The following is an 18,253-nucleotide window of genomic DNA, read 5'->3' on the forward strand; positions in this document are numbered from 1 at the left end:
TTACCTCCACCCTCCCCTACCTTCCCTCTGAGGTTTGACCGTCTGATCGATGCTTCTCTGTCTCTGGATCTGTTTTTGTTCATCAGTTTATGTTGTTCATTATATTTCACAAATGAGTGAGATTATGTGATATTTATCTTTCTCTACTGGCTTATTTTGCTTAGCATAGTGCTCTCCAAAAAGCTCTTCATGACTTCCTTGGACCTTTAAGAATGTTTTTCTGGAATTTTATTAGCCTTGACGAGCACTCTTACCCAATGTCCCCATCAACTTCTTGTTCTTCACAAAGTGTGCTTATTTGCTTCTAATTTCAAATTTATTTTTATCCTTTCTATGTATGTGGACCATTAATTTTTTTAAAATCTTCACCCGAGCCGAAACCAGTTTGGCTCAGTGGATAGAGTGTCGGCCTGCGGACTGAAAGGTCCCAGGTTCGATTCTGGTCAAGGGCATGTACCTGGGTTGCGGGCATATCCCCAGTAGGAGGTGTGCAGGAGGCAGCTGATCGATGTTTCTCTCTCATGGATGTTTCTAACTCTCTATCTCTCTCCCTTCCTCTCTGTAAAAAATCAATAAAATATATTAAAAAAAAATCTTCACCCGAGGATATGTTTTTATTGATTTGAGAGAGAGAGGGAGAGAGAGAGAGAAATATCAATGTGAGAGAGAACATCAATTGGTTGCCTCCTGTATGCACCCTGATCAGGGATCAAACCCACAACCATTTGGGACTATGCTCCAAACAACAGCCATATGGCCAGGGGGAACCAGTAATTTTGAAGCAGATGTGTCGGATATGATAGATTCTCCCATGTTGCTCCCTCAGACTACTGGGTGCCTCTTCCTTGTCTCCAGTCTGTGCACTCACCTGCTGTTAAACACAGAGCATGAAGAGGTGGGTCTCACCAAAACCGGTTTGGCTCAGTGGATAGAGCGTCAGCCTGCAGACTGAAAGGTCCCAGGTTCGATTCTGGTCAGGGGCATGTGCCTGGGTTGCGGGCACATCTCCAGTGGGGGATGTGCAGGAGGCAGCTGATCGATGTTTCTCTCTCATCGATGTTTCTGACTCTATCTCTCTCCCTTCCTCTCTGTAAAAAATCAATAAAAAATATATATATATATATATAAAAAAAGAGGTGGGTCTCAAAGGTATCCCTATGGGAGACCTTGGATGCAGTGCCCCAGCCCCTTCCAATGGCATCTCACTCCAACTCAGGCTGCCAGCCACCTTAGTGATAATAGTAATGAAAGCAAATATTTTTGTGAGCTATGTGCCACCTATTTATGCATTATTTTATATAATCTTCCCTTTGAGTATACTAGAGGCCTGGCACACGAAATTCATGCGCGGGTACGGTCCCTAGGGCTGGCCTACAACCAGGGACATCTTCCCTGGCTGCCTGCAGCTGGCCCCGTCCCCCCGCCCCCCCATCCCCAGTTCCCCCTTCGCCATCGAGTGATCAGTGCCTGATGGCCGGGGAAAGGGACTGAGAGGTTGGTTGTTCCCGCCTGCTTGCCGGCCCCGCCCCCACTGTAGGTCACCCTCTGTGTGTGGGGTGACTGGCAGGGCAGGGGCCTTGGCCTGGCGCCCCCCGCGTCCCCTGCCACCCACCCCCGGGTCTCTGTTTGCCATAAGGTGATCGGAGCCTGCCGACCAGGGAAAAAGACCCAGAGGTTGTAAGTGTGCCTCATAGTGACTGGTCCAGTGGCGTTCTGGTTGTTCTGCTGTTAGGGTCAATTTGCATATTACCCTTTTATTATATAGGATAGAGTCCTCGTGCACAGTTGGGGGCCGGCTGGCCTGCCCTGATGGGGGCCCCGGATTGGGGTGGGGGTCCCCGCTGGGGGGCGTGCTGGCCTGGGTGAGGGGCCACCAGGGGTTTGCAGGCCTGCCACGCCCCCAATCATTCTGGTCTCTGGCCATTCTGGTCATTCTGCCGTTTCAGTCACTGGGCTCTTATTATATAGGATGAGGCAAATCCTATTATTATTCCCACTTACACGTGAGGAAACCAAGGCTTAGGGAAGTTAAGTCACTTGCCATAGTGACACAGCTAATATGTATAGAACTGGGATTCAAACCCAGGAAGTCTGATTCCAGAATCCTTACTCTTAGCCACTATACTTATATTGCCTTTCTAAATAAATGTGAAATATGCTTAGGGATGTAAAACCTAAGGTTGTTTCAAATGGACAGCCCCCAAACCAGGGTCAGGTTAAAATTGACAATTTTAAACAGCACATGAGGCAGTTCATTAATGACTGCTAGAGCGTATCTGAATATCACAGCTGTCCTTTAATTGTTGGAGGACTTAGAGTGGAATTAGAGTGACATTGTTTGCCGTTGGCATTTGGGGTTATTTCTCTGAGTCTAGCGTCATGGTGTGGCTTCTGCACAGCATGATGGATATGTTTTTGTAATATGAAGACACTGAGCAGTTTCTAAGAATGACACATTCCCATTTGGCACAGCTTGTATTGTTATTTACTATTCTGTTTATGTACATGTTTTGTTTCCTTAAATAGACTAAGCTTCAGGAGAACAATGTCCTCCAATGACTCCCATATTGTAGTGAATAATGCTTATTGATGACAGTGGTGATGAAAACAGAAGCAACTGCTGTCTCCTCCCTCTGGCCTGTCTTACCGATGAGTGTTGTGCACTGAATGTGTGACCAGCTGCCCACTAACTCAGCTCAGGTGTGCAGTCCAATGACAGCCTTAGCAGATCGAAATCTCTTTGCTTCTTCACATTTGGTTTTATTCTTCTGTAAATTCACTTGCACTGTTTCTTGGGCCTCAGAGTTACGTGCCTGGCATTTTCAGTAATGGGATCCATACTAGATACTACATCCAAACATCTTCAGATTTAATAACATGTTTTTAAATTCCACTTTGCTCAAATAGGAAAGATGCTTTGCAACATTTTGCCCATGTACCTCAGGAATTGCAGCAGAGGTGTTCAGTCTCAGCCAGGCAGGTGTTAAAAATAAAGGCTATTGCCTATTGATTATTTCAAGTTAAATTTAAAATCCTTGGCTTGGCAAAATAGAAATAAACACAGCTGAATTTGATGTCTTCATCTAGCTGATACACACACACACACACACACACACACACACACACACACACACCAAAAAACAAACAAAACCCTAAACAAAGCATAAAAGCCCAGCCAGTGTGGCTCAGTGGTTGAACCTACGAACCAGGAGATCACGTTTTGATTTCCAGTCGGGGCACATGCCATGGTTGCGGGCTCAATCCCCAGTAGGGGTTGTGCAGGAGGCAGCTGATCAATGACTCTCTCATCATTGATGTGTCTATCTCCTCCCTTCCTCTCACTGAAATAAATAAAAACATATTTTAAAAAACACACAAAAAAAACCAAGGGTGGAAATAAGGTTCATTTTTATGTCTTCTCACCCCACTCCCTCCACCACATCCTGTGCTTGCTGAGCTATACCAGCCTTTAAATCTGGACCTGTTCAGTACTTCCCCAGGCTGGTGTTTTCCTTCTGATTTTTGGACAGTGGATGGTCCTTCTTATCTTTTCTCTTCCCCTAGTTTGACTTTGTCTAAATTCTGGTGCCCATTTAAGACTTGGAAATTAAATCCTTCTCTTTTAGGTTAAAATGAGCTGGAGAAACTGATTAAATTCCTCTCAACCCTAAATCCTTTGCTCTTCTGTGGGAATCTTTCTTCGCACAGTAACGTGAGCAAAAGCTTCCATTCCAATCCCCAAGTAATTTATTTTTTCCTCAGCGGCACTCTTCCTGCCTCCCACAGTGTACTGAATGCGTCCTTCATGTGATTAGCTCTGCAGCGATCTCAGACCTCAGGTCCTCTTTCCTTTCTTCCTGATTCCATGGGCCTGAACCGAAACCTTTCATTTGGGTGCAGTTTCCTTATTTGACCGTTATGCCGTTTTTGCCTTCAATGGTGCCTTGTTTTCTCCTTGTGCCAGTGGCAGGAATGAGGTGCCATGGGAAATGCCATTATAAGAGAGAGGGGGTCCAAAGACTGTTGGCCAAATGGCACATCGTTAGCTGGTCTCGTCCACTGATTACCCATATGTACTGTTTGCAGTTTATGGGCAGCCTTGCAAAGACTGGCATAACAATAACGGTAGTTGGCAACTATTTGAACAGTTCCTGTGTGCCAACTGCAATGTTAAATCCTTGAATAAACATCTCATTTGATTTTCACAAAATCCTGTGGGGAAGCTACCGTTGTCACCACCATTTTATGGAAGAGGAAATTAAGTGAGGGTTGGAGAAGTTCTGTAGCTTATAAGTGTTAGAGCTGGAATTTAGACCCAGTGGGTCTAGTTCTAAAACCCGTGTAGCTGTGTGTAAAGGAAAGGCATGAGCTCTGTACTCAGGAAGTCCACCTTTGAGTCTGGCTCCACCGTTTACTAGCAGTGAGTCTCAGTCAGTTTTTTGTTTTATTTTTACCTTTTTAAGGGCCAGCTTCCTTACTTATATCTGTAAATAGTATCATATACCTTTCAAAGTCATTGTGAGAAGTATGATCAATGGTTATGAAGTGCTTAGCCCCGTGCCTGGCACATGATAGGTCATCTATGGTGAATATTATAATTATTCTCACTTCTGCTTGAATATCACTCACTCTCCCCCATTTGCTCTGTCGTCTTCTCCAAAGGTCTATTTTTCGCTTGAAAATATATTTTAGTCTTTGCTTTACCTTATCATTCACCTTCTATTTGTCCAGATTTCTGTGGATCATGGGAAAATATATGAAAGAAGGGCTTGTGGAATGGGGTGGAATAATCAATTGGTACGGCTGCTACTCTAAAAAATTGAGGTGAGAACCGAACTCATAGAAGAGAGGAAATTTAAGTTCAAGTTTAAATTTAAACTTGACGATCCATTCCAGTGGGTCAAAATATGTCACCGTGGTCTCAAGATGAAAGTAAAAAAAAAAAGAAAAGAAAAAAGGCAAAGTGCACCTCAGAGAATGAGAATTCTCTCCAGAAAAGAGATATTTATGGCATCTCATCTCAACAAAAGCACTTTCATCTAATTCACTAAAAAGCACTCCTCAGCTGAAGTGAGCTCCAGCCTGGTCATCTGGGACGTCCTAGTGAATAGATCCCTCTGGTTTTTATTTGCCTGCAATCTGATATTGCTTCCTTCATTTTCTAACCAAATACAATGGAAACCACTCAGTCTACGAGTTCTCTCATATCCTGCTCAGCGTGTCTGACTCTAGTTGTCATAGGAACTCGATTCTGGTATCTCGGGTTGTGGGCCATAGTTTCACAAAGCAATTCTTACTAATAATGAAAACTCATGTAGCACTTACAGCCAGGCACAGTTCTCTGCCTCTTATAGGTATCAAACCATTTAATTTTGACGACAATCTCCAGAGGTAGGCAATATCATCATTCCCATTTTGCAAACAAAGAAACCGAAGCCTAGACTCAATCATGTGCCCAGGGCTCTGTGGCTGGCATTGGGTCCTACGGAGCCTGCACTTAGGGTCTGTCCTCTTAACCACCACTCTTACCAACCTCAGTTTCATGCAGTACTCTCTGATATGTTCTATTCTACTCTATATTTTCGTTTTAAGTGGTGTCTGAGTGTGACTTGCTAAATGATCTAACAACTCTAATGGGTACAGACACGAAGTTTGAAAACCACTGGCTACACCAGTGATGGCGAACCTTTTGAGCTCGGCGTGTCAGCGTTTTGAAAAACCCTAACTTAACTCTGGTGCCGTGTCACATATAGAAATTTTTTGATATTTGCAACCATAGTAAAACAAAGACTTATATTTTTGATATTTATTTTATATATTTAAATGCCATTTAACAAAGAAAAATCAACAACAAAAAATGAGTTTGCGTGTCACCTCTGACACACGTGTCACCTCTGACACACGTGTCACCTCTGATACGCGTGTCACCTCTGACATGCGTGTCATAGGTTCGCCATCACTGGGCTACACCCTCTCTGTTGTGTGATGGACACCTCAGGCTGCCTCAGCCTGGCGCCTGGAACATTCCATTCGCGTCTCCCCTAGCTCTGATGCCATGCTCGCCCAGCAACCCGGTGCTTAGGATTTGGCCTCCTGTTGGAAAAGAATGCATTGGTTGTGTGCACTTCGAGTAACCCCCTGAATTAGTGAGCCGTCTCTCTGGTTTAGAGTGGGAGGCTGGACCAGGAGAATCTGCCTCCAAGAAATGGGTCCCTGAGAAATGGAGTCATCGGATGAGACTTCAGTGCCTCGATGCCGAGGGCCATGCCCTGGACCTTGACAAAATCTTCAAGGCCCACTTTGTGACGTCTTTTGTAGGACAGCCTACAGGATGTCTTCCTGGGATGGTGATTGCAACATTGAGGAGCGACGGTGGGAGCCTGATTTAAACTCCCATGGCAACTAGCATCATTTGTTCCACAGTCAGAAGCAGAGCTCAACACCCTGGCTCTTCATCCAATATACAGACAGGGGTGGGCAAAAGTAGGTTTTCAGTTGTTCATAATAAATAATATAAAAATAGTAAATAATCCCAGTATATAAAGAGCCAGGGTCTGTAATGTCCAAAACGACCGAACGGATGACCGAATGCCAGGCTGCGCGCTCAGCAGGCTTGGGTGGGTGGGGACTGGTGAGCAGGCTGAACTGCTGACTCTCAGTCCCTCCTGGGTCGTGGGCTCCGCAATGACCCAGCATTGACTGCCGCCGCCAAGGCGGGTGTGATGCAATTGTTGGGGGGAGGGGGGCGCCATCACTCTATGATTGCCCTGCAGAGGGAGGCCCAGGCCACAGGCTGGGGGGCTCCGTAATCACCCCAAAGAGGGAGGCCCAGGCTACCTGGATGTCAGCGGTGGGCAGGGCCTCCCTCAGCAGGGCAATCAATTGCAGGGCTCCCAGACTGGGCAAGGGAGCAGGCCGGGCTGAAGGACACGCCCCCTGCCACCCCCCCCCCCCCCGCATGAATTTCATGCACCGGGCCTCTAGTAAGCAATATAATAAATAATAAATAATACAATAATAAACTCTGTTTCACATACTTGCCACTATAAACCTACTTTCACTCACCCCTATATATTCTCATTGACTCACATTTTTTCAGAGAAGACACTGATGCGGCTTTCCCACCTCAGCTCTATTACGCTACATGAATAAATGCAACACATCACCTGCAAATAATTGATTGAACTTTGATGCCTTTCCCTCTCAGTGCAGCCAGTCTCTCTCTTAGGCCGGTATCCAGTGGGGCCATGTCTTTATGCATTATGCATCTCTGTGATTATGCATTAAATTCTTGAGAACTAGCAAGTGATACCAAAATTCTTCAAGCATGTTTGGTTATGCTAAATAATTGATTGCATCTATTATTTATAAAAGCTTACTTGCTGAAAGTTCAGACACAGGTTCTGCCAACCCATCTTCTCTATTAGATTTCAGCTTCCCCATATGAAGTCCAAAAACTCACCTACAGATATATCAGTCTTTAAAAGCTTGTAGGCAGGTGTGCTGATGAAGTCCTGTATTCCAGACAAGTGAGACTGGCTTTAAGCCAATAGACACCTGTACTGACCTTTTCCCACGGTCATGGGGCTAACGCTTGCCAAGGCTTTAAGCACCTGGGGAAACCAATTTCCAAGTTTATCGCCTCAGTAGCTGCCATGTCCTAAATGATGAGTAGCTAGGGACCTTCTGGACCTGGATCAGTGTGATCATGTGATACATTATAAGCCCACCTCGTTTGTAAGAGTGGGAAGGGAAGTGAACAAAGAAATACGCGTGGCTGTCTGGAGAAAAAGATGGCACAATGAGAACTTTTTTTGGTCTTTTGAAAAGTGTATTCCAGAGAAATGGTAAATAGACCAAGTCAGTGTAACTAGCATGTCCAACAAACAATTAATTAGTGATACATCAAAAAAAAAATACGTCTCCCCTGTTGTCCTTTTAAATTTTATTTTAATAGAGGAAGGTTGGTGTGAAAACTCAGCCTGTGATTTTTTCCAGCTCACGTTCGAACCCTGTGACTTTTCATCTCCTTAGGAAAGTCATCTCCTGTCACGTCCTCATGTCATTCGAAGTTGTACTGTGTCACAGTTTGGAAATTAGAATGACCACCCCAAGATGAGAAATCAAACCTGTGAACTTGATTTAATGTCAACCCTTCCTCATTTCAAGCCTGCATCAGGCTAAGGGTCTAACCTGGGAGAGGTTGGTGGGTAGATGGTGGCTTCTCTGTGGTCTCTGCCTTATGCTTTTTTCCTGCCTGCAATTCTGTTTGCTAGCTAGTTTCTGAACCTCCAGGACTGGGTGACAGGAAGTTAGGAATAAGGCTTCCCACTCCCTGAGCTGGGCCAGTGTTTGACGTTGTCACCTTTCCTTGCTGGACATTGTGTTAGGTTCTTCAGAAAACCCCATTGTTGTCATCTCTCTCTTACAGTTCTCTGGGCATAAGAACATGCATCTTTATTCCAGGAGGTCTCTTTGGATTTCTTTCTACGACCTTAGTAATCCAGTGTCCACCTCTAGCTTCTTTAAAAAATATATATATTTTATCGATTTTTTACAGAGAGGAAGGGAGAGGGATAGAGAGTTAGAAACATCGATGAGAGAGAAACATCGACCAGCTGCCTCCTGAACACCCCCTAATGGGGATGTGCCCGCAACCAAGGTACATGCCCTTGACCGGAATCAAACCTGGGGCCCTTCAGTCTGCAGGCCGATGCTATATCCACTGAGCCAAACCGGTTATAGGGCCACCCCTAGCTTCTTGCTGCTGTGGTGTCTCTGCCCCTCTACATGTCCTATGAGACAGGACTCACGCTGACCCCATACTAGCAGTCTCTCTTGAGTGACCACATTTGGTCCACAGGACACACTTTCCCCCCAAAACCCCGCACGAGCACACCAGTGCCTGCAAGCCCCTTCCTCCTGTCACAGCCACTCTGCGTGTTGGGGTGCAAATCTGGACCCATTATGTTAGCTGTTTTTTAAAATTCCCCAAGTGGTCTGCTTGAACCTGCTTCCCTGTATTTGAGGTGAAGATACAGCTGTAGCCCCTTTCCTCAGGTGTGTTAAGGGGGACTCTCACAGCTCGTTAAGAGCTCCCCCAAAAGAGCACTCTACCTGTCCCCCCACATCCTCCACCCTGATTCCTTTCATATCTTTGGTCAGGATGAGGTGCCCAAGAGTGGTGGAGCCAGTCTCGATCATTTCCTTGGTGAATTCTGTAAGAGGGGGTTTGTTTCAGTCATGTGGGACTCTGATATCTGTCACATGGTGCCTCAGTAAAATAGAGGCAGAAAAAATCCCATTCTAGTATCTTATTCCATGCACAACAGAGATAGAGGTAAAAGGTGTGCATTTCAGGTATCTACTGCCGCCTAACACCCGGAAACCGAGTGGCTTAAAACAGCACCAATACATCATTGCTCATGGTTCTGCGGTTGGCAGGCGGCGCCTCCGCTGGCTTCACCCGGGCTGGCTGCTGCAGCTGCATGGGGTGTCACTCACATGGCTGGCAGTGGCGCTGACTGTTGGCTGGGTGCCTCGCTTGTCATTTTCACGGTTCTCATTCCCTGGGAGGCTGACCCAGCTTCCTTTCATGGCGATCCAGACAGTGTTTCGGGGACCAAAGCAGAAGCTCTGAGGCCTCTTGAGGCCTAAGCTCTGGAAATCGCACAGCCTCGCTTGCATATATTCTGTTGGCTGAAGCAAAATGACAGGACCAGCCCGGAGTCGAGAGGTGGGAAAACGGGCTACCCTTAGCATGTATGGTCTTGCTCTCCCAGTTCCCGACGGAGAATTCTGCTTGGACCAGCTCTGGTTCTAGACCAGTGGTTCTCAACCTTCCTAATGCTGCAGCCCTTTAATACAGTTCCTCATGTTGTGGTGAGCCCCAACCATAAAATTATTTTCATTGCTACTTCATAACTGTAATTTTGCTGCTGTTATGAATTGTAATGTAAATATCTGATATGCAAGATGTATTTTCATTGTTACAAATCGAACATAATTAAAGCATAATGATTAATCACAAAAACAATATGTAATTATATACGTGTTTTCCGATGGTCTTAGGCGACCCCTGTGAAAGGGTCCTTCGACTCCCAAAGGGGTCGCGACCCACAGGTTGAGAACCGCTGTTCTAGCTCCTTTCTGACCAGAGTGGAGTTAGGAGAGGAATTAAGTCTCTATTGGTTTGACTGGCTTACGTGTGGAAAGGCAGTAAGGAAGGGAAAAGAAAAGCTCCAGAGGCGAGAGGAGGGGGAGGAAAAGCAGAGCCAACCGTGGCGGCTTGGGAAAAGCATCCCTTGGAATGGAGCTCAGGTTGGGAACTGGGTGCCCTTGATTTGGAGAAAAGAGGCCGGTTTTCCATTCATGAAGGTACGACAGGTCAGTGTCTGTGTGAATCGGGGGATGGGACCTTCTGGAGCTTATTGTTGAAATGGACCCCATCGTAGATTAGATTCCCCTTGGGCCTGGCTTACGTGGCCTCTATGGATGTTATGTGGATCTGACTCCTCAAAGCCCAAGTCCAGTGCTGATGGCCTGTTCTTCCCCTGTCCCCCCGGACACACATCCACTCCCATCCCTTCTCTCCTCTGACTGAGCTCCCAGGGAAGGTGAGCAACCCAAGGAGAGGTGTGCGGTCCTGGCCAAACAGCCCCTTCTTCACGTGTGAGGTTTCAGGAAGAGGGGAGCAGGGAGAGCAAGGGAACCCAGGCCATTGTTGGCTCTGCGGCTCTGCTCTGCTGTGGACTGCAGATTCACGGCTCAGGGGTTTTCCTTTTTAAACCATTTCTAAAGCCTTTAGAAATGATTTAAAATGGGGTTTTAAAAGTGTGAATGCTTTATGTGAGTGTTTCTCGAAGTTGAAAGGGCCTGTGTCTCCCATCAAATGCCCTCGGGGGGAGGCTGGCCGTGGAGGCTGGTGGCCGTGGAAGGGCAGGTCATGTTGCTGAATTCAGCTGGCAAAGGTGAGCAGACTCAGCCAGCCAGTTGTTGAAGCCGAGAAGCACCCTCAGGGGGGAAGCTCAGAGACTTTACTTGGCTCAGATTTTAAACAAATACACAAAAGCTGCAGAAGAATTTATTTTTCACTTTCAGAGAATAGGTATATGCTTGCCTTCAAGAGACTATTCCATGCTGAAAAATAAAAGCACTTTTAAAATTGTGCTTATTTTTATTATCAATCACTCTGTAATCCTTTTGTCCTCTTAAAAAACCGTTGTCCAGCCCTGGTCTGTGTTGCTCAGTGGTTAGAGTGTCAGCTCCTACACAGAAGGGTCAAGGGTTCGATTCCTGGTCAAGGGCATGTACCCGGGTTGCAGGTTCGACCCTTGGCCCTGGTCGGGCACATGGGAGAGGCAACCAGTGGATGTTTCTCTCTTTCTCTCTTCCCCCCTTCTTCTCCTCCCTCCCTCCCTTCACTCTCTCTAAAAAATCAATGGGAAAATATCCTCAGGTGAGGATTAACATCAACAATAAAGAATAAAGGGAAATTTTCCTTAAGAAAACAACAAAAAACCGTTGTTCACCTGAATCCTAAGCACTTTTCTTGCAGGAAACATCCGGCAGTAGACCCTGTAGAGCGGGGGCTGGGTGAGTGTGGAGCATGCGCCGATCACTTCCCCCTTTCCCACAGCCCCGAAGCGGGCGCAGGACCGCAGGCCTTGCTGAACTGGTGACCACAACCTCACTGCGGAGAGGCTGCCGGTAGGGGGCGTTGTGTCCACACCGCCGGGCACCCACCCTTATGATGACACTACCAGGCTTCATAAAGTGCTAAAAATTTAAAGCTGGAGGGGATATTAGAAACCATATCATCCACTGGTTTCCTTTTGCCCCCGAGGAACCTGTGGTCCAGAGAGGGTAGTTAGTGGTGGAAGTGGGGCTGAAACGCAGGCCTCTTGACTTCCCTCCCATCCTCCTCCAACTCCCCTCACCCCCACCCCCGTATTGTGATCTCAAATACCTTACCAGTGCATGGGGAACTATTAGAAAAGAACAGAAGATGGTAAGGTGCCTACTGCTGTTTGCCTGGGAAATCACATTGTGGGGCTTTTTACATTTGGCCTCAGAGGAACAGTCAACTCCTGACTAGTAGGGAAGAGGGGGGTGGGGGGAACTAGATAAGGAAGGTGAGGGGATTAGCTAAAGAGCATACAGGCATACTCCGCGGACAATAGTTTGGTGAAGGCCAAGGGAGGGGGATGGAGGTGGGCAAAGGGGGGCAGAAGGGGGACACTTGCAATAATGTCAACAGTAACATTTTTAAATTAAAAATTATCGTAGCTAAAAAGAGCACACGTGTGGGGGAAGTTGCAATTTACTACAGATCGCCAGGAGGTTGCAATCCTGAGAGACAATATGTCAGTGCCAGGCCCCAGTTCTGTTGTCACGTGCTGGGTGATCTTGGCCAAATGTCTAAACTTCACGTTGCCTCATCTGTAAAATGGGGTAATAGAGTTAGTGACTAATGAGATGAGACGAGTTAAGTGCTCACTTTAGGTTTTTGCATATTCTAAGGCCTCAATAAGTGCCAACAAAAACAGCAACAATAATAACAGTAGCAGCCATTTGGCATCTATAACTTCAGCTGCAATGTAGTTGTGTCTCTTCTCCAATTGGATGTGTAGCTCTTTGGAGTAGCTTTTCTACCATCTACCAGTAAGTACCCTCTTCAGAACCAAAGTTGAGCTAGCTAGGGTTAGGGAGTAGGGGGTGGGTGTGGAGGGTTGGGTGGGGTGAGTGAGTGGCTGTGTAGTCTAAGCTTGTGAGTAAGAGAGAATTGAGTGGGGGAGGAAGCACGCTGGGTGCATTCTTCCCCAACTGGGGATCCTTCTTATAGGTAAAAAAAATAAAGGCCAAGATGTGGATGACAACTTTTTTTAAAAAAGAGAAAATTTTGGCTATTTAAAAAAATGTATATTTTTATTGATTTCAGAGAGGAAGGGAAGGGGGGGGGGAGAGAGAGAGAGAGAGAGAGAGAGAGAGAGAGGCATCAATGATGAGAACCATTGATTGGCTGCCTCCGACATGCCCCCCACTGGGGATGGAGTCCGCAACCCGTACATGTGCCCTGACTGGGAATCAAACTGTGACCTCCTGGTTCATAGATTGTCACTCAAACACTGAGCCATGCCAGTTGGGCACGGCCATTTTTATCAAGTAATTTGTGCAATGTTTAGCATTTCTTATACAGTTCTTATTTTTTGCCGTTGCTGTTTTACACGTTTGGGTGATGCTTGTGTCCATTCTGTAACATGTTTCAAATACTGAAGTTTTTATTGAGATATAATCCTATATAATAAAAGTGTAGTATGCAGAAGCATTGATCAGATCGTCAAACCTCAGAGGGAAGGTAAGGGAGGGTGGGGGTAAAGTGGAGAGATCAACCAAAGAACTTGTATGCATGCATATAAGCCTAACCAATGGACAGAGATACCAGGGGGGTGAGGGCGTGAGTGGGATGGGGTGAGGGGGGGCAATGGGAGGATAAGGACACATATGTAATACCTTAATCAATAAAGAAAAAAAAGGGTAGTATGCAAATTATCTCCTTGACTGGGAGTTCATCTGGGAGTTCGACCAGGGGGCAGGGCTTGCCGGGGGAAGGGAGGGAGTCCCTGGCCAGAGGTGGCAGCAACCCTGGCAGGCGGCTGGGGGATGGGAGGGAGTACCCGGCTGGCAGCTGGCAGCCACTAGGAACCCTACCAGTGCACAAATTTTGTGCACTGGGCCTCTTTTTGACATATAATAATGTGTTAGTTTTAGGTATACAACGATTTAATATATGTGTACTAGGGCCCCAGTGCATGAATTCGTGCACCTTGAAAGGAACTGTGGGCCGAGAGGCTGTGGTGGGCACAGAGACCGGTCTCTGCCCATCCTCCACTCCCCTGCCCAGCCCCTATTGCTGCTGCCCCCAGTATCCTGTATGCTGGCAGCCCCACTCCTGCCACCGCCACTTGCACACACTGACAGCACTAGCCCTGCTTGCACCTGCAGCCAGTGCCGGCAGTGGGTGTGAGCGGGGCCGTCACTGGCAATGGGTGTGAGAGGTAGCTTCCAGCCCCAATTGCCCCTCAGGAGCAGGGGGAGATGGAGAAGCCCTGAGGGGTGATCGAGGCCAGCAACCACTGCTCGCACCCGCAGATGGCGCCGAGTGATTGGGTGCAAGCAGTGGCTCCAGCGCTGGCAATGGGTGCAAGCGGGGCTGGCGCCGACAGCAGGTGCGAGCACTGGGTGGGACCCCTGTGCACGGGAGCAAAGAATTTTCAGTAACCACCAGAGGCTCGCCCTGATGACAGTGACCAGTGCCCTGCCTTGGTCTGGTGTCCCCACTCACCTGCTCCACCATCCCACCACAGCTGACACCACCATGTTTCGTGCACACCCCCTGGTGGCCAGCGCACGTCACAGCGACCAGTTGTTCAGTTGTTCGGTTGTTCCGCCATTTGGTCTATTTGCATATTAGCCTTTTATTACATAGGATATTACGAAATGATCACCACAGTCAGTCTAGTTAGCATTCATCACCTCCCATACTTATAATTTTTTTCTTGTGATGAGAACTTTTAAGATCTACTATTTTAGTTACTCTCAAATGCACAATACAGTATTGTTAATTACAACTAACTTAACTCTCAAATACTTAAGTTTTGTTTCAGTGTGTTTACTGTCTTGTCTCGTCCAACACTTGTTTTCCTACCCAGCTCTCCTAGCCCATTATGCCATTGATAATCTGGACTTTGGTCCTTCCTCTTTCCAGAGTCTGATCCAAGAGTTGTAAAATGCTTTGAGATCACACTATGTAAATGCTGTCTGAAAAGAAAGGCACAATATAAATCAGAGATGGCCAGAAAGGCAAGCATGAAAATTGTGCCCTGATTTTTTTTCCAGTAGCACACGATACAACATTGATGAATTGCTGGGTATATTTGACAAATCTGGAATAGAGTTCATTGGAGAGCTGGGCAACTTAAAAATCAAGCTGCCTTCAGGAAAATTTATGAGGGGATTACTGTGTGCAGCCAGCAGTAAACAGAGCACCAGGAACCCAGCTGAATGGATGAGGGGGACCTGTGTCGGCTGAGCAGAACTTCCTCGAGTCAAAGTGACTTAGGTAGGAAATCATTTATGGTAAATAGAATGGATGAAAGAGATGAACATCCAGAATCTCTGGGGAATGGAACCAAATCCAAGGGCAATACTGTTTCCACTGCCGTCATGGTCAAAAAAAATCAGAACATGTTGTTCACACAGGAGGCCACACAAATAGAAAACAAACCTTGAGAAAGGATTCGGCCTCCCCGGTAAAAGCACAGCATCATGCAGTGCCAGTGAGCTGGTAAAAGTAAGTTCTAATCGCAAAACCAAAACCTGGCAGGGCTTTGGAGAAAGCTGTATGCTCATACTGACATAAATTAGTGCAATACTTCCGGAAAGCAACATGGCAAAGTGTAACGAGTCATAATGTAGCACATCCTCTGGCCTGCATTACATATTTTTGAGACCATATTCTGGAGAAATAACTCATAAGAAGAATATGATGGGGGTTGGAGGGTGGACAGGAAAAAGAAGAAAAATATCTAAAAATGTTTAAATAAAAACATACTATGGGTATAAATGAAATATAACATTATTAAGAATGATAAATGTGTGTGTTATGAAAACAAGTAGAAATGTTGATATAAAATAATGCTAAGTCAAAAATAGCTGGGCTCAAATTTTGTGAATATTGACTATCAGTATGTTTGTTTTTTTGTTTGTTTTTTTAAAAACCCTAAGCAGCAATGAAGCTAGGAAGAGATTATTCAGTTTTGTTATATGGCAGGGCAAAAAGTGAATTAGATTTTCTGTTGCTTTGGTGTTTGTGTTTCTCTCTTATTACAAAATTGTTTAAAAACACAGTTTTAAAGGCTGCACTCTGTGTTGTAACTTGTCAAGTGACACCTCCATCATGCAGTTTCTGACAGCCGCGCAGATGTTAAACACGATCTGCAGGAGCATAGAAACAGCGCCTCAGAGCTGCGCACACTCTCAGATTATCAGAGAGGGAACGTGGGGTTGCCAAGAGTCTCGAGTGGTTGTAGGAGAAAATCATGCCGGAGGAGCTACCTGGTTGGCTCACGTGACGCCTGAGGCTTATCTCCGTGGATCTGGCGCTGGGAAGTGAGGGAGGCCAGTGTGAGAGGGAGGAGGTAGGGGAAGTGGTAGCTCCTTTTTCTACTTCTGAGAACCTTCCCCCTTCATTAAGCCATTGATTTCAGCACCATAGGCCTCCTTGTCCTCTGGTCTGCTCCTCCTTGTCCCGCAAGCTTGGGCCCTCTGATAGTTACTTTGCTATTCTCTCCACCTCTCACAGCAACAGTAATCCTGATAAAATACGGTGACACATTTCCTCCATGTGGCCAGATGTTCTTAAGGGTATAGGCACAGACTTCATTTTATTTAACAGTGGCCATTTCTCTTTTTGCCCTTGTGCCTGTGTAAGCAGCAAAGACACAGAATTTTGCTTCAATAGGCAGTTCAAAGTCAGAGTGTGCTGGGCCTGGGTCAACACCATTTGATTTCATTGGAAGATTAAATATGTGCCCGAGACCCAGCATCCCCCCCTCCCTCCGCCCCAGGTGCACACAAAATGCTTCATTAGCATGAGCTGGTCAGCAGAGGAGAGAATGGGCAGGGACTGCCGCGAATTTTCACCTGAGAAGTTGGTACAGAATTCTCAGGGGGGTTTCCAAATTCTTTCTTCCCTCTCCCATATTTTTCTTCCTTCTTTTCCCCTCCACAAATTAGAGGCTTTCAAACTTATAGGTAATGTTTTTTTGAGCATATGCAGCATCAGGCATGCTTACATATATTACCGTATTTACTCTTTACAACCACCCTGCGAGGTAGATGGTACAGTAATGATCCCCACTTGATGCTGAGGAAACAGGCACAGAAAGCCGGAGTGGCTTGTCCAAGTTCATGACGTGATAGAACCAACCTCAAGCCCAAGCAGGTGGCCCAAGGTGCAGGCTCCTAGCCACTGAGCTACCCTGCCTCCTGACAGTGAACCAGATGTACTTTCACGTGCTCTGGGAAGAGATCAAAGTCCGAGTGAGGAGTGAGGTGAAGGGCGTGTGAGTGTGTGCGTGCGTGCGTGCGTGTGAGTGTGTGTGTGTGTGTGTGCGCGCGTGCGTCTGATCTATTGTTCTGTCATTTACTCTGTGATTACACCAGTTTGCTTACCGGCTCCATTTCTCAGTTCTTTCATTTCTAAAATTGCAAGAACATTAATAGTACTTAGCTGCCTAGAGGGTTGTTGTGATGATTAAATGTGCTAATAAAGTCCTTGGAACAGCAGCTGGCGCATGGTTATTTCACACCAGCCATTATCATCATTGCCATCACTCATGCCGGCATTTGGGAAGCACTGCCCTCCTCTATCCCCTGAACTGGTGGTGATGAAAATAGCATTTCTTACAAGCTCCCGGGAGCCATAGCTTGAGAACCACCGGGGGAGATTCTAGAAGCTTCCCTTTCCTAGTAGCTTGGGTTCCATTTCTTTCCCTGAGCTCTGTCCCTGTAATATTTGCACTCCCTGTCTTTACTTAGACCGAGGGGACCTAGCTTACAGGGCTGTCAATAATCAGTGGAAAGCATGCCCTCTGAGCCTCGCCAGGAGCCTGGGTTTCAGCAGGGTCGGACAGGGAAGTTTCAGCAGAGGAAGACGTAAGCCAGTGAGAAGACTGGACTAGCACAAGCTGTATGCAGGGTAGGCCCAGAGAGCCACCTGGCAGAGTGGCTGCATGATTAAAAACAGCAGATGATTTGGGGAAGTCATAGGAGGGGAGAGAAAAGAATCTTGTTCTCTGGAAGAAAATGTCCTTTGAGCAGAGATGGAGGTGATGAAAGAGAGGAGAAGAGAGAGGGACCCTGATTACAGCATTCGTGATAAGAATTGTGGGTTTGTAGGAAGCAAAAGCTGGATGCTGCACGTTTGCAAGTTGGTCTGATACAAGGAGATGACAGCTTATCTTTTTCAAAGGAACTGGTTATATTGTACAAAGAGAAGTGGGAATTGTAGTCATTTTTCTACCTCTGGGGAGGGAAGGGAGTGAGGGGTAAATTGGGCTATTTGGGGTCCTTATATTTGTGTGGCTGTGGGGGTCTGAATTCTCTCCAGCGCACTCTCTGTCTTAGGGGGGAGAGCGTGACAGGGCTCCCCGTCCAGGACTCCAAACCCTCCTCGGAGCTGCACCGCCTG

General features: G+C 46.6%; 1 protein-coding gene across 1 annotated transcript in view; it reads left to right on the forward strand.

The window, feature by feature from the left end:
* SCD5 (stearoyl-CoA desaturase 5) overlaps positions 1-18,253 on the forward strand; it is a 145,054-nt gene that overhangs the window by 42,007 nt on the left and 84,794 nt on the right. The gene's annotated exons all lie outside the window — the stretch shown is intronic.

Source organism: Myotis nattereri, assembly GCF_964212035.1.
Source record: "Myotis nattereri genome assembly, chromosome: 1".
NCBI lineage: Eukaryota > Metazoa > Chordata > Mammalia > Chiroptera > Vespertilionidae > Myotis > Myotis nattereri.